This window comes from Ailuropoda melanoleuca, chromosome 8, assembly GCF_002007445.2.
Source record: "Ailuropoda melanoleuca isolate Jingjing chromosome 8, ASM200744v2, whole genome shotgun sequence".
Taxonomy (NCBI): Eukaryota; Metazoa; Chordata; class Mammalia; order Carnivora; family Ursidae; genus Ailuropoda; species Ailuropoda melanoleuca.
In genome coordinates this window covers 28,419,987-28,435,650 of record NC_048225.1, presented here as the reverse complement: position 1 = coordinate 28,435,650, position 15,664 = coordinate 28,419,987, and positions in this window count along the sequence as shown.

Sequence of the window (15,664 nt, the reverse complement as noted above, 5' to 3'; positions counted from 1 at the left end):
CCTGTCTATAAGGGATTGGCCACGATACTGGCCTGTGGGGGGTCTCTCCTGTTGCTTAGTAAACCACAGTGCAGTGCCCAGGGACTGGGAGGGAGTGCTTTATGGAATGATCTCGACTGCTGGAACTTTAGATGGAGTTGGTTGGTTTAGGGAAGAATAGCAGTTTAAAGCTCAATTTACCAAGTTGTATGCATCAATCTCAAAAAGTCTTGACATCTCATTCAGATTTCATTTCCGCACTACTCTCTGTGGGGCCAGAGACCAAGGGCACGGATGGCGTGTGTTTTCCCCCATTGCTCCTTTTCCACAGCCATTGACTTGCAGGGACTGCATCCTGCTTCATGTCAGGGATGCTCGGTTCCCTTCTCCTTCAGCTTTTTCTCTTCTACCAGGACAGATGCTGTTGTCCTGAGTAGACTTCTTCCATCATACAGTTGGAGGTGATTCTGTATGAATTTCTTTTCCCCATTTCACCCAGTGGCCTGTGGACACACAGAAGGTGGGGGTGGCTAGGCAGTGCGGGTGGGGAGGGGCTCCCGATGCCCCCTCCCCGAGACCTCTTAAAAACTCCATACCTCCAGATGCCCGGTAGCCTCTTGTGAGTTCTTTTCTGATGAATCTGGATGTGACTATCAGTTTCATCATGGGAGTTCTTGCTCCCATTTCAACCTCTTTCTTTTCCTTCTTCAGCTTTCTTTGGGAGTTGCTCCCCACCCATGCCAGGTCTTTTCGTGAAGACCATTCAAACCTCGTTTCCATTCTTGAATGTCAAGTATTACCACATAACTGCGCTAGGGTGCTTTATGGTGCTGTTCCTGAAGAGGCCAGCTGGACTGAACCTCCTTCGTCCCACTGGTTCCTTAAATCTTGCTGTATTTTGTCTTCTATTTGATTTTTTTTCCCCCTAGGGGTTGGGGGCGGGAGACATGGGGGTGGCTTTTGTGTTCTCTCCCTCTCTTTTCTTTACGTATGGACTGGTTTAAAGTCAGTTATCATGGGCAGCTGACTTCATGGTATTGGTTGGCTGACTTTGGTTAATTATTAAAGACAAACCAACAAATTGTACAGGTGCACACAGAACACCTTTAAGTGTGAATTTGAATGGCAACTAGAGGCTTACTTTTTGAACTTCAGGTATGTAACTCAAAAGTAAATAAAAACACTATTTTTTCAGAAAGCTTTTTTTTTTTCCTTCTAAGAGACAATGTAGAAATCAAACTATAAGAACATTAAATCGGTGCTGTACCAGAGCCTTATATGAACATACTTACACTCTGCATAGCCCATCTCTGGTGGGCTTCCTGCTCTCTCTCACCCTCTTCTCAAAAGCCTGGGAATGCCAGCGTGTGCCAAGCCTGGGGTTGGGGCTGGGGGACCTGTGGGCCAAGGTGACACCTTGGAGCAGAGGATGATGGTGAAGATGGGACACCGTTCTGCTTCCTGAGTAGACTCTGAAAGGAAACCGGGCATTTGTGTATGTGTGCATGTGTGCGTGTATACGTGTGTGTGTGTGTGTGTGTGTGTGTGTGTGTCTGTTTGCTTACAGATGCACAATGCCAAAGTGAATGCACTAATCAAGGGTCTGAAAGGGAGACCCAGGTTGGCTCTGGGAGTGGGCTGGTTGTAATGAAAGGGGGAGCATGTCCTCTCCCTTATTTCCTGTCCTTCCCTTTCCTCTCTGTCAGGGAATGGAGGTGTATAGAAACAGCTACACTCTTAACCAGGTGCTTTTCCCTCAAAATCTCCAAATGCTAAGCATCTCTAAAGAGCCCATCTAAGAGGCAGGCTCCTCCAATCACCAAATCACAGACTGCCAAGATGGGGAGGAACCCTTCTTCTCTCCAGCTCTTGCTTGCTTTCTTGGGGAAGGGGGCTCCTCCCGCAGGGTCCCTCGACCTCCATTCCCGGGCCCGGGCCTGTTCTAGCTGCCACCCCTCCAGGTGGGCTCCGATTGGCTTCCTACCCTTTCTTCCCAATCCACAAAGAAGACCCGGCTTGAGATGACCCCTAAGCCACGCCTGCTCTGTGGCCCTAAGCAATAATGCCTGCCCTGGCTACCAAGGACTCCTTTGGCCTTAGAGTCTTGCCAGTTAAAAAACCGAGTGACACCCCAAACTCAATTAGGAGAGGATCTGCAGCCTGTGTTGGCTCAGGCTGCCATGCCAGGCTCCACTCGCTGGTACTTTCAGGCTTGCTGGATACTAACCAACTCATCGCCAGTAACACTGCATGTTCATATAGTGAGTTAAAAATCAAAACAAGCAAACACGTACATAGGCAAACAAACAGAGGACAAAGGGCACATCAAACGACAAGATGTGTAGCCAGTGAAGGTATCCTGGGAGTGTTGCAAGTTAAACTGATTAAGAGAAGTTGAGTATTTAATTGCTCCTCATGTAACATTACTCTGCTTCAGAAATGTTTTGTATTTTGATATAAATAAACATTTGCTAAAAAAAAGTTTATTTTCTAATTTTATTTATACCTAGGAAGTATTTTCTGATCTCTTCTAATCTCACCTCTGGCTTTAGGGCTCTCTAATTAACCCTAAAATTTTAAACTCATGACTGAACCTGATTCTGGAAGGATTTGAGGCTTGGAGATTAAGGAACGACTCTTCATTCATTGAGCAAATATGTACTGGGGGTATATTATGTGTGAGTCCCTGTTTCATTCAGTTGGAATCCATCAGTGAACAAAACATAAGGTTTCTATTCTTCTAGGGCTTCTATTCTAGTGGTGGGGAGAACGACAAGAAGCAATTACCCCAACAAGAAAATTACACAGAATATAATAAGGTGATAAGCGCTTTGGGGGAAAAAATAGAGCAGGATAAGGGACAGTGCAGAGGGAAGGCATTGGTTGCAGTTAAAAACAGATTGCCTGAGTGGAACTCCCTGGGAAGATAACGCTAGAGCAAAAACTAATGGGTAGCTCAGCGCAGTGTCTAATGCCATAAAGTTCTTTAACTTCGTAGATTTTTTTTTTTACGATGCCTGAGAGCTTTACAAACTAGAAGATATGCTGACTTTTCAATTATGGAATGAAGATCGTTTTTGTTTGATTCCATCTTTGTCTAACTGAGCCCCCACTCTAACGGAGGCTGGCCTGAGGCAAAATGTTACTACAGGAGTCAGTGGTGCCTTCTATTCAAGCATGGAATTGTCTTTCCTTTCACTTGAAGGGATTAGCAGGCTTCCACATCTCATTCCATCATCCCCAAGGTTGATTTGGTGGACTTCACTGCCTAAATCAGCATGCTTTCCCTCCCTTAACACACCATCTTTCTTGTTTCTTTTCTTTTCTGTGTGAGTGTGTCTACGTGCCATTTGGGGCAGGGGCAGAAGGAGAGGGAGAGAGAACCTTAAGTAGGCTCCACACTCAGGACAGAGCACAAGGCAGGGCTCTATCTCAGGATGTAAAATCAAGAGTTGGAGGCTTAGGGGTGCCTGGGTGGCACAGCGGTTGGGCGTCTGCCTTCGGCTCAGGGCGTGATCCCGGCGTTGTGGGATCGAGCCCCACATCAGGCTCCTCCGCNCGAAATCAAGAGTTGGAGGCTTAAGCCACTGAGCCACCCAGGTGCCCCTCTCTTCTTTCTTTCTCTTTTTCTTTCTTTCTTTCTTTCTTTCTTTCTTTCTTTCTTTCTTTCTTTCTTTCTTTCTTTCTTTCTTTTTTCTTCTTCTTTCTTTCTTTCTTCTTTCCTTTTTTTTAAGATTTTTATTTATTTGTTGAGAGAGAGCACAAGCATGGGGAGTGGCAGGCAGAGGGAGAAGCAGACGCCCCACTNGGCTTAAGCCACTGAGCCACCCAGGTGCCCCTCTCTTCTTTCTTCCTCTTTCTTTCTTTCTTTCTTTCTTCTTTCTTTCTTTCTTTCTTTCTTTCTTTCTTTCTTTCTTTCTTTCTTCTTTCCTTTTTTTTAAGATTTTTTTATTTATTTGTTGAGAGAGAGCACAAGCATGGGGAGTGGCAGGCAGAGGGAGAAGCAGACGCCCCACTGAGCAATGAGCCCCATGCGGGACTTGATCCCAGGACCCTGGGATTATGACCCAAGCTGAAGGCAGACATTTAACTGACTGAGCCACTAGGCACCCTCCCCTTTCTTGATTCTTGATATCCTTCCTTGTGTTCTATCTCTGCAGTACTCTCTGATTATCAACTGATAGGATGCTTGGTTTTAATTTCATTTGGTCTTTTGATGTGGGGGCAAACACCATGATATCCCTATTTATGCCCAGAGTCCCAAGTGAAGAAAACAACTAACCAACCCATTAGCCAAACAAACAAAAACAAAAATAGGTCCATCTACAAATTTAAACGCGTTTGCCATGGAGTAAATAGCCTCCATGTAAAATTTCCTGAACGCCATGAGACGGGGCTGTGATGCCGGGGAGCTTTCTATCTAGTGTCCATGTAGCTTGCTTTGGCCTTGATTATTGGTCACAGTTCTCATCCATACCTAGTTTCCATTTCATGGCCTCTGCCCGCCCTTTTTCTTAGTAGGCCATAATGAAAATCTTTTTGATACTTCTTGTAGACTCTGGACTTGATTTTTAAAAGCCGATACATGAAGGAATGTTTCACAGTCTCCCCCTTACATAAATGAGTGTGGCTACATCGCCAAACCCACCCCTGTGCAGGCCAGCAGCTCAATTTTGACACATTAGGCGGCAAACCCCAGCGGTCCATTAATCCTCTCCCAGTGGTGTGTATTCGACAGGAGGAACTTGTGGACAGAAAGAAACATTTTTGTCACATTTGTCAGCTCTGCGGCAAAGCCGAGTTTATTTATTTATTTATTTAATTTTTTAAGAAGGTTTTATTTATTTATTTGACAGAGAGAGAGACAGCCAGCGAGAGAGGGAACACAAGCAGGGGGAGTAGGAGAGGACGAAGCAGCCTCCCAGTGGAGGAGCCTGATGTGGGGCTTGATCCCAGGACCCTGGGATCACACCCTGAGCCGAAGGCAGATGCTTAACAACTGAGCCACCCAGGTGCCCCCAAAGCCAAGTTTAAAAAAAAAGTTAACTAGTGAGGAAAAAAATAAGTAGTTTGGGTCAGGAGGCCCCCCTCTTTGTGTTAAATGGTATTATTTTAAAAAATTGACCCTAACTTCATGTTGACCCAGTGCTCCATGCTTTAAATAATTCTTTCACATGTATTTTATTTGGTGCCCATGGTAACTTTATGCCTTAAGTGAAATAGGCCTTCCTCTATTTTTTAGAGACAGGAATGAGGGGGTGAGAACCAACAAATGAGTCAACCAATCAATGTCCCTTTTTTCCTCTTCCCCTCCCCCTCCCTCCTTCCACCTTCTCACTCCCATCACTTCCTCCCCCATTCGCTCCTTTCCTCCAGCCCTTCCATACACCTCCTCATTCCACAAAGGCTTTAAGGTACCAAGAAGTTGCCTAGAAAATGAGAAGAGGCCTCAGACATTAGTCCTGGTCCTGTGCTTTTTCCCTTAGACTTCCTTTCAGATGGATGCAACCCAGTATTCTCCCAGTGAGCTCATATAGCCCCCTGAGTCTGGAAAATGAGACTGGAACCCTACTGAGCAAAGCCAATACATTTATTAGTGGGAATTCAGCTAAATGACAGTGACAAAGAAAGACCATGTGATAAGCGAACTTTATAAGCTTTATAAACCTCAAAACACTACTGATTTTTGGGGTCAAGACCCTTTGCTTTTAGGTTTTAGAAAGAAACCAGGCTGGTCTTGGGTGGTAAGGGACCTTCTGTCATGCAGACTGCAGGGTGCATGGTGAGCCCAAGTCAGACTTGTAGACTAGTAGAAGTTTCCTTTTGTATCCCCGGCCTTCCCTTTTGGGATCCTTTCCCCTATTTCCACTGAATCCTTTCCCTCCATGGTAAGGGCCCTCATGCCTTTCTGTGCATGAACACAGTATTAAGGAAGGATCTCAAGATGCTTAATTTCTTCATCAGGGGAGATGGGCAGGATCTTTCCCCAGGACCCTGAAATTTCAGATTTAACTCACTCTGCTTTTGAGAAATTGTCTTTCTCCTTTATGCCCTCAGCCCCAGTCTATAAACCAGCCGTATTTATGATGGTTTACTCCCCATCCCCCCCTCCCAGGCCCCCTGACCCCCTTTGTCTTGGTTCTGCCATTGAATAACTGATGAATTTGGAGAAATCACTTGACCTTTCTGACGGAGCTACTCTTGTCAGCATCCTTCAAGAAACACCGGGTGGGGTGTGTGCATTCTCTCTGTTGACGCTTACTCTGAAACATCAGGGTGTACCGGTCATTCTCTCTTGGGAGCTCCCTTAGCAGCACCAGATTGAGCCACAAGGTTCTGCAGCTCAGCCAGAATCCATTCCAAGGAGAGAGACAACATTCTTTCCCTCTTGCTGGCAACCCCAATCTCTATGACAAGTTGTTTTAGAGCCCTTATTTCGTTTGGCTTTGAGTGGAAAGCATATCCTTTCTGCCCACATAGAGGGGCGAGAGATAAGCCTCTTAGTATCTACAGACACTCTCCATAAGGGAGTCTGGCCCTTCTCTACCCTCTCCAGGCCTCTATCTTACCAGCACAGAGGTATGGGGTGTGGGGTGTTGCCTCTTGGTAGGTTGCGGTGGAGTAACTGGCCCTCTTGACAACGGCAGCTGTCTTGAGAAAGAGAGGTACTTAGCTCCCCTTTATCCTCAGTTTGGGTCCTTAGTTGCCCATTTGAAGATAGCAGGAATGTTGCCCGTTAAGTGCCCTTAACACTCTGTTACACCAGCTCATTGTGTGTCTGCATCACTCATGTATAAGCTCCTTGGGGATTGGGCCCTATCTGACCTGTTCACTGTTGGATTCTGAATGCCACTCACGAGAGGGAGATTTAATAAATGCTTATTGAAAGAATGAGTGGCTGGTCAGAAAATGCCTATTCTGTTTCACAGCATTGAATTTGCTGGTCATTGGTAACCTTGGTAAGAGCAGCTTCAGTGCACTGGTGGGAGCAGAAACTAGATGGGATCAGTTGAGGCATGGGGGATGAGCATGAGAGACAAGTCTAGAAGCAATACTTTCGAGAAGCCTAGCGTTTCAAAAAATGGAAAATCTGAGGTGTAGTAGGGCCAACAGATCAGTAGACAATTGTCATTGAAAAGATGGTTTGTTACAGTTCCCATGGGGAAGGGACATACTATGCTATTGGGGCCCACAGGGGCACACCAGAGTTGTTCAGGAGGCAGAAGGAGAAGGGGAGCTGAGGGCAAGAGTCTTTATTGTAGTTTCCACAGGAAAGAATGAGCAAAGCAGNGCAAAGCCGAGTTTATTTATTTATTTATTTAATTTTTTAAGAAGGTTTTATTTATTTATTTGACAGAGAGAGAGACAGCCAGCGAGAGAGGGAACACAAGCAGGGGGAGTAGGAGAGGACGAAGCAGCCTCCCAGTGGAGGAGCCTGATGTGGGGCTTGATCCCAGGACCCTGGGATCACACCCTGAGCCGAAGGCAGACGCTTAACAACTGAGCCACCCAGGTGCCCCCAAAGCCAAGTTTAAAAAAAAAGTTAACTAGTGAGGAAAAAAATAAGTAGTTTGGGTCAGGAGGCCCCCCTCTTTGTGTTAAATGGTATTATTTTTAAAAATTGACCCTAACTTCATGTTGACCCAGTGCTCCATGCTTTAAATAATTATTTCACATGTATTTTATTTGGTGCCCATGGTAACTTTATGCCTTAAGTGAAATAGGCCTTCCTCTATTTTTTAGAGACAGGAATGAGGGGGTGAGAACCAACAAATGAGTCAACCAATCAATGTCCCTTTTTTCCTCTTCCCCTCCCCCTCCCTCCTTCCACCTTCCCACTCCCATCACTTCCTCCCCCATTCGCTCCTTTCCTCCAGCCCTTCCATACACCTCCTCATTCCACAAAGGCTTTAAGGTACCAAGAAGTTGCCTAGAAAATGAGAAGAGGCCTCAGACATTAGTCCTGGTCCTGTGCTTTTTCCCTTAGACTTCCTTTCAGATGGATGCAACCCAGTATTCTCCCAGTGAGCTCATATAGCCCCCTGAGTCTGGAAAATGAGACTGGAACCCTACTGAGCAAAGCCAATACATTTATTAGTGGGAATTCAGCTAAATGACAGTGACAAAGAAAGACCATGTGATAAGCGAACTTTATAAGCTTTATAAACCTCAAAACACTACTGATTTTTGGGGTCAAGACCCTTTGCTTTTAGGTTTTAGAAAGAAACCAGGCTGGTCTTGGGTGGTAAGGGACCTTCTGTCATGCAGACTGCAGGGTGCATGGTGAGCCCAAGTCAGACTTGTAGACTAGTAGAAGTTTCCTTTTGTATCCCCGGCCTTCCCTTTTGGGATCCTTTCCCCTATTTCCACTGAATCCTTTCCCTCCATGGTAAGGGCCCTCATGCCTTTCTGTGCATGAACACAGTATTAAGGAAGGATCTCAAGATGCTTAATTTCTTCATCAGGGGAGATGGGCAGGATCTTTCCCCAGGACCCTGAAATTTCAGATTTAACTCACTCTGCTTTTGAGAAATTGTCTTTCTCCTTTATGCCCTCAGCCCCAGTCTATAAACCAGCCGTATTTATGATGGTTTACTCCCCATCCCCCCCTCCCAGGCCCCCTGACCCCCTTTGTCTTGGTTCTGCCATTGAATAACTGATGAATTTGGAGAAATCACTTGACCTTTCTGACGGAGCTACTCTTGTCAGCATCCTTCAAGAAACACCGGGTGGGAGGTGTGCATTCTCTGTGTTGACGCTTACTCTGAAACATCAGGGTGTACCGGTCATTCTCTCTTGGGAGCTCCCTTAGCAGCACCAGATTGAGCCACAAGGTTCTGCAGCTCAGCCAGAATCCATTCCAAGGAGAGAGACAACATTCTTTCCCTCTTGCTGGCAACCCCAATCTCTATGACAAGTTGTTTTAGAGCCCTTATTTCGTTTGGCTTTGAGTGGAAAGCATATCCTTTCTGCCCACATAGAGGGGCGAGAGATAAGCCTCTTAGTATCTACAGACACTCTCCATAAGGGAGTCTGGCCCTTCTCTACCCTCTCCAGGCCTCTATCTTACCAGCACAGAGGTATGGGGTGTGGGGTGTTGCCTCTTGGTAGGTTGCGGTGGAGTAACTGGCCCTCTTGACAACGGCAGCTGTCTTGAGAAAGAGAGGTACTTAGCTCCCCTTTATCCTCAGTTTGGGTCCTTAGTTGCCCATTTGAAGATAGCAGGAATGTTGCCCGTTAAGTGCCCTTAACACTCTGTTACACCAGCTCATTGTGTGTCTGCATCACTCATGTATAAGCTCCTTGGGGATTGGGCCCTATCTGACCTGTTCACTGTTGGATTCTGAATGCCACTCACGAGAGGGAGATTTAATAAATGCTTATTGAAAGAATGAGTGGCTGGTCAGAAAATGCCTATTCTGTTTCACAGCATTGAATTTGCTGGTCATTGGTAACCTTGGTAAGAGCAGCTTCAGTGCACTGGTGGGAGCAGAAACTAGATGGGATCAGTTGAGGCATGGGGGATGAGCATGAGAGACAAGTCTAGAAGCAATACTTTCGAGAAGCCTAGCGTTTCAAAAAATGGAAAATCTGAGGTGTAGTAGGGCCAACAGATCAGTAGACAATTGTCATTGAAAAGATGGTTTGTTACAGTTCCCATGGGGAAGGGACATACTATGCTATTAGGGGCCACACAGGGGCACACCAGAGTTGTTCAGGAGGCAGAAGGAGAAGGGGAGCTGAGGGCAAGAGTCTTTATTGTAGTTTCCACAGGAAAGAATGAGCAAAGCAGGGGAAAAAGGTTAAGGATTGGCTGGTTTGGATAATTTCAGCTGGCTCCATGGCACAGGGGCTGTTCCTAGTCATCTTGTCCCTGGCCCTGGGGTGATTAGGGCAGGGGGATAATGTCCTGGAGTGTGAGAGCCTGATAAAGGAGCTGATTGGGGTGTAGACATTGGATAGGTTCGTTTGTATTTGAAAAATGCACTTGTGGGCAAATTATCGACTATCTGTAGGTATTGGCTAGCCCTGGGAGGGGCGGTCCCTCCAGGGTCAGCAAGGCCCCAGATGTCAGTGCATCAGAGTACAGGAAACAAAAGACAGATTTAATATAGCTTGTAGCAAAGGGGAACGGAAAAATGGGATGGGAGTGAGGGAATGATGTCATAAGGATAAGCTCTATTTGTTTTTAAGTCAGGAGATATTAAAGTATGTTTCATGCCACTGGAATGAGCCAATGGAAGAAGAGATTCATGATACCAGAGAGAATGGTGGTAACAAAAGTAACATGGTTCTTGATTAAATGTCAGCGAAGAGGATCCAGACCACATACAAATGAACTGGACTTTTGAGAAAGGGTAAGATATGTTATCCTTTGGGACTGGAAGGAAGATAATGCCAGGATGTCATAGGAATAGTGGAGAGTTCTCATTTGGTGACTTGTGTTTTCTTATGAAGTGAGAGACAAGGTTATCGGATAGATGAAAGATCAGAGGGGTTGTGGTGGTGGTGGAAAAAATATGAAGAATAAATTGAGCTTCCTTGAGAACTGCTGAGAATTGCTGGGCTGTTTTTTGTGTCAATTTGAGGTTGGTGACGATATATTGTGTTTTATCCAGACTTGTGGATTTCCTAGAAAAGTATGATTTGCAGGAAGAGGGACAATGTAGTTGAGGGAGATTATAAGGTAATAGTCATAATAAACCATAGAATCTAATGTTGATAAGTAAATAAGATAGAACAAGATTGATAAATACAGATAAAGTGATGGGTCCAATGGTTTGGAGTCTTTATTGTTACTTGGTTTTTGGGGAGAGGGCAGTGTGGGCCACAGTGCTTGAAGAATAGAAGCTTGTGGTCAGATCCTGGTTAAGAGTGTGTTCATAATTTAAAGGAACAGTAATTCTAGTAATGACCAGGCCCATGCTGTCACTGTGGATGGATGGCTTAAGCAGGGTGAAGGAAAATTCACTAAAGATGAAAAGCCTAAAGAGATAAGAAGGGTGATGGATGGCTTACCTGGGCAGGTCATCACTGAAAGTGACAGTGGAAGTTAGGAGGAAGAGTGAGGCAGGTGCTCAGTGAATGGAAGGGTCTTGAGGATGAGAGATGTGAGCAGCAATGAGAGGGAGGAAGTGGTAGCTTTGGCTATCTCATATTTCAAAGGAGCAGGTTTAGGAGAGAGAAGTGGTCTGGAACTATCAAATAGAATCTCTGGTTTCCTACAACTTGCATTCTGTTGTAGGGAAACAGCCAACCAGTCAATCACTTGATCCATCAACATTAAATTGTAGTGGGCATTATGCAAAAAGAGTGATTAGTTGGCTGCTTTACATTGGATGTTTAGGGAAGTCTTCTCCAAAGTAACATTTGAGTCTTGTCTCATTGGTGGTAAGAAGGGACCAACCAGAAAAGAGCATCCTAGGAAGAGGGTGCAGTTAATGCAAAGACCCTAAGGCAAGAATGAGTTTGAGATATCTGAGGAACAAGGAGCTTAATTTTGAGACTGGAAGAATTTTGGAAAAGGCTGAATTTCAGCCTGGTGATTCTCTTTTGCCAAGTCACAGCTTTGATAGAGAAGGAGTGAGACCCTGTAATCCAGAATGGGAATATATAGATGAATGTGTTGGAAAATTCTAAACCTCCAGGTTCCTCTCAAACCTCTGACCTCTTGCTGGAAGATAGAACCCCCTCCTTGCTTGAAGAACATGAAGATGCCTCAAACGAGGCAGTTGTCTTGTAAGACACTTCCTTACCAGCTACCCATTCTTCTTTTCTTATCACCAGACAAATAATGAGAGTCAAACCTCACTGACCCCACTGGACAACTGTTTAGTCTGCTGAGAAGACAGGGATTTCACTGGAGCCTGGCTAACATGCCCTGGGCAGGGACTGGGAGAATGTGTCTGCAAACAGATCCTGTGGGCACTGAATCAAAGGGGCCAAAACTTAAAACTCTTTGTGGGAGAATTTGTTAACATGGGAGCACTCTCCCATGACACAGGACTTCACAATCTTGCAAGAACCCTGGAAGGTGATTCTAGTAGCTGCTGGAATGATCTTTTTTTTTTTTTTTTTGGAATGATCTTGAAAGTTGGATGAATGTGATGGCCCACACGAAGTGCAATAAATATGTCAGAACTCTGCTGCAAACTATGGAAGAAGGAATTAGGAGGCTTGGAGAAGTGGGCATGCTAAAACGGACCATTATATAGAACCAGGAAATCCACTGGCCTACTGTGTTTTCTGGGAGGGTTGGAGGACTCCTGATTTACCCAGTAGAGATGAATGTCTTGGTGAGAAGGGCACCAGCATGGATGGGAGGTTCAGCAGTGGCTGTCCTCTGCAGGCTGGGGCTGGTGATTGATCATGCACTTTCAGAACAGAATGTTAACCAAAAACCTGTAGAAGGTATTATTTTTAATGGTGAAGCATTAGAAGCATCTTTTTAAAGCCTTGAATAAGAAAAGAAATAAGGTATCAATTTTATTATGAAATATTGTACTGGAAATCCAACCACTAGTTGAAAAGAGTAAAAATATGAGAGGTTTAAAAAATTAGAAAGTAAAACAATACTTTCATTATTTTCAAATAATATGAATAACTACACAAAAAAAATCTGTGTGCCTCTGTGGACAAACTATTAGAAATAGTAAGAGAACTAAGTGAGACTGCTGAATTTAAGATGAGTGCTATTTCTTTATACTAGCAATAGAAAATGTAAATTAAAAGGTACCTTTATAATAGTGATGTCAAAATAAAATAATATACACAGGAATAAATCTAACAAAAGATGGGCAAGACCTTTACGGATCAAATGGTAAAATTTAATTGAAAGACATAAGAAGGAGCACCTGGGAAGCTCAGTTGGTTAAGCACCTGCCTTCTGCTCAGGTCATGATCCCAGGGTCCTGGGATCAAGCCCTGCATCTGGCTACCTGCTCAGCTGGGAGCCTGCTTCTCCATCTCCCTCTGTAGCTCCCCCTGCTTATGCTCTCTCACTCTCTCTGTCAAATAAATAAGTAAAATGTAGAAAGAAGAAAGGAAAGAAAGAAAGAAAGAAAGAAAGAAAGAAAGAAAGAAAGAAAGAAAGAAAGAAAGAAAGAAGAAAGAAAGAAAAAGAAAGAAAGAGGAAGAAAGACAGACATAAAAAAAAAAAGCCTATAGGATTGGACCATTCCCTCCCCACCCCTCCCCCTATCCTTAGCTCAGGTCAACCATAAGAAAGAAAGAGGAAGAAAGACAGACATAAAAAAAAAAAAGCCTATAGGATTGGACCATTCCCTCCCCACCCCTCCCCCTATCCTTAGCTCAGGTCAACCATAGCATCAGCTTAAACTTAGAATTCTAGCTTCCAACTCCCTTCTAATTTTTGGCTACTAGCAATGACAAGTACTTTCTTATGAACTCAGCTCTGCATTCAGAAATACGTGTGCTTTGGAGCGCCTGGGTGGCTCAGTCGTTAAGCGTCTGCCTTCGGTTCAGGTCATGATCCTGGTCATGATCCCAGCATTCTGGGATCGAAGCCTGCTTCTCCCTCTCCCTCTGCTTGTGTTCCCTCTCTCGCTGTCTCTCTCTCTGTCAAATAAATAAAATCTCTAAAAAAAAAAAAAAAGAAATATGTGTGCTTTATTTCATCCAACATTCTAGAGTTTTGAGGCAGGAAGCTTTCTAGGTCATCTAGTTAGCCTTCATACCAACACTGACAGTCTCCAATTTTTGTCTTTGTTTAAAGTATGCTGCTTCTTTTCTTCTAAATAGCATATTTATAAATATGTTTCTTAACTCAATCTCATGGGTTTTTTTCCCCTAAGGAACATTCAATTCATTCACACTGATTCACAGCTGTTACACTTTATATACCATTCTATCTTAGTTCATATTTTTTATTCATTTTATTTTGTGGTCTTCTGGTTTTCCTTTTCTGTATTTTTGCTTTTTTGCTATTTATTTTTTGACTGCTATTTATTGCTGTTTTGCCCTTTTATTAAATTTGGGAGTTTAAATATTATTTCCATTAATAGGATTATGTTTCTTTCCCCAGTACTCAGTTTAGGGAAAGTCTATCTTTCCTTCACCACTATTAAATGGTGACAAATACCAATATCNAAATGCCAATATCCCCCACCCCCCACCCCCACCAGGAACTCTATTATCTGGCTGCTTCCTAGTTCTGTGTAAGATGTAAGCTTTAAAACATTTCAGTTCACTACTTTCCTTTTCCCCTAACCTGAAATGATAGTTTTGAATATTTTTACTCCTACCTCCCCATCCTAATACCTACATTTTGCTGAGAGAGTTCAATACATTTACTCTAAGCCATTTTTAGGATTTATTCTGCAATAGGTCTCTTCTGTTTTAAGAATCCCTATTTCTTAGATTATATATTCTCAGATACTCATTTTCAATATATATTTGACTACATGTGCATATGTAGTCAAAATGACATCTAGGTATGTACTTATTACTCACCACTTTCTTATCTCCATCACTTTCCATCTTGAAGTCTTTGACTTAAAAAAAAATTGAGAGTAAGGATTTTCCTCAAGTTTTTTTTCTTATATAGGTTCATAGGTGATATAGTGTCTGGACCATGTCTATCTGCAAATATAATTTTTGACTCATTGTGATAGCAGCAGCAGCAGGGAGTTTTCAACCCTCTTTTAAGGCACCCGAGTGAAGCCTCTCAGCTCCCTAATCATCTCTCACTCTTCTGGGCTTGGGAGAGAGAAAGATGAACTCATTTGCTCAGCCCTTCCTCTGCTCCTTGGAGGACTGAGAGAACAGGTACAGTCCCATGAGCTATTATCACTTCCCCCCGGGGCTCAGGAATCTCTGCACACCAATTTCCTTTCCTGACCTTGGGATTTTCCCAACACTTGTGCCTAAGTTAACATGTTGCAGAGGAAGAACAAATGAAGCCTCGTGTTAAATCATGAACGTGGTCAAGATTGCTTGTGAGAACATGGCAAGAGGGATGAGCAGGGGCCCAAGAATAGAATCTTGGGAAACATTTAAGGCAAAGGCAGAGAAAAGGAAGCCTAAGAAGCAGACCTAAAAGGACAGGTCAGAAGGCAGAGGAGAATCAGGGAGTAGACGGTCTCAAGGAGGAAGTGGTCAGTGAGTCAAAATATAATAGAAAGATCAGGTAAATATCATCTGTATGTCTTCACAAGCTGGGGTGAAATCACATTAGCTTTCCATTGAAACCATACATTTCAATGACGCCATGTCTCATTTGCCAAATAAACAAGAAGGATGCAAACGTGAAGGCTGTGCTCCATAGTCTAGAGAGAGCCACATATTGCATACATGAAGTGCTGTTTCCCTCTGTTTTGGCATTTCTTTTGGTTTCCTGTGAGGACATCTCAATTCCTAAAATTTCAAAGGGTGGGGATCAGGGACTCTCCATTTTCCCCCTCTCTTCCTCAGTATAAATTATTGGTTGTGAATGGATGAGTGGAAGAAACAGCATCTGAGTCTTAAATGTAAACGTATATACTGAGAAGGAGAGGGAAACAATGAATGATTCTACACTGTATCAATTAGAGTTCCAACAAGAAACAGATAATTAGGGGGAAATTTACTTATAAATGGGTTATTTTTATAGGTGTGGGAGTGATGTAGGAAGATCACAGTGAAGTAACACAGGCACAAGGAGCAATTAGTGGCTGAGTGACACCAT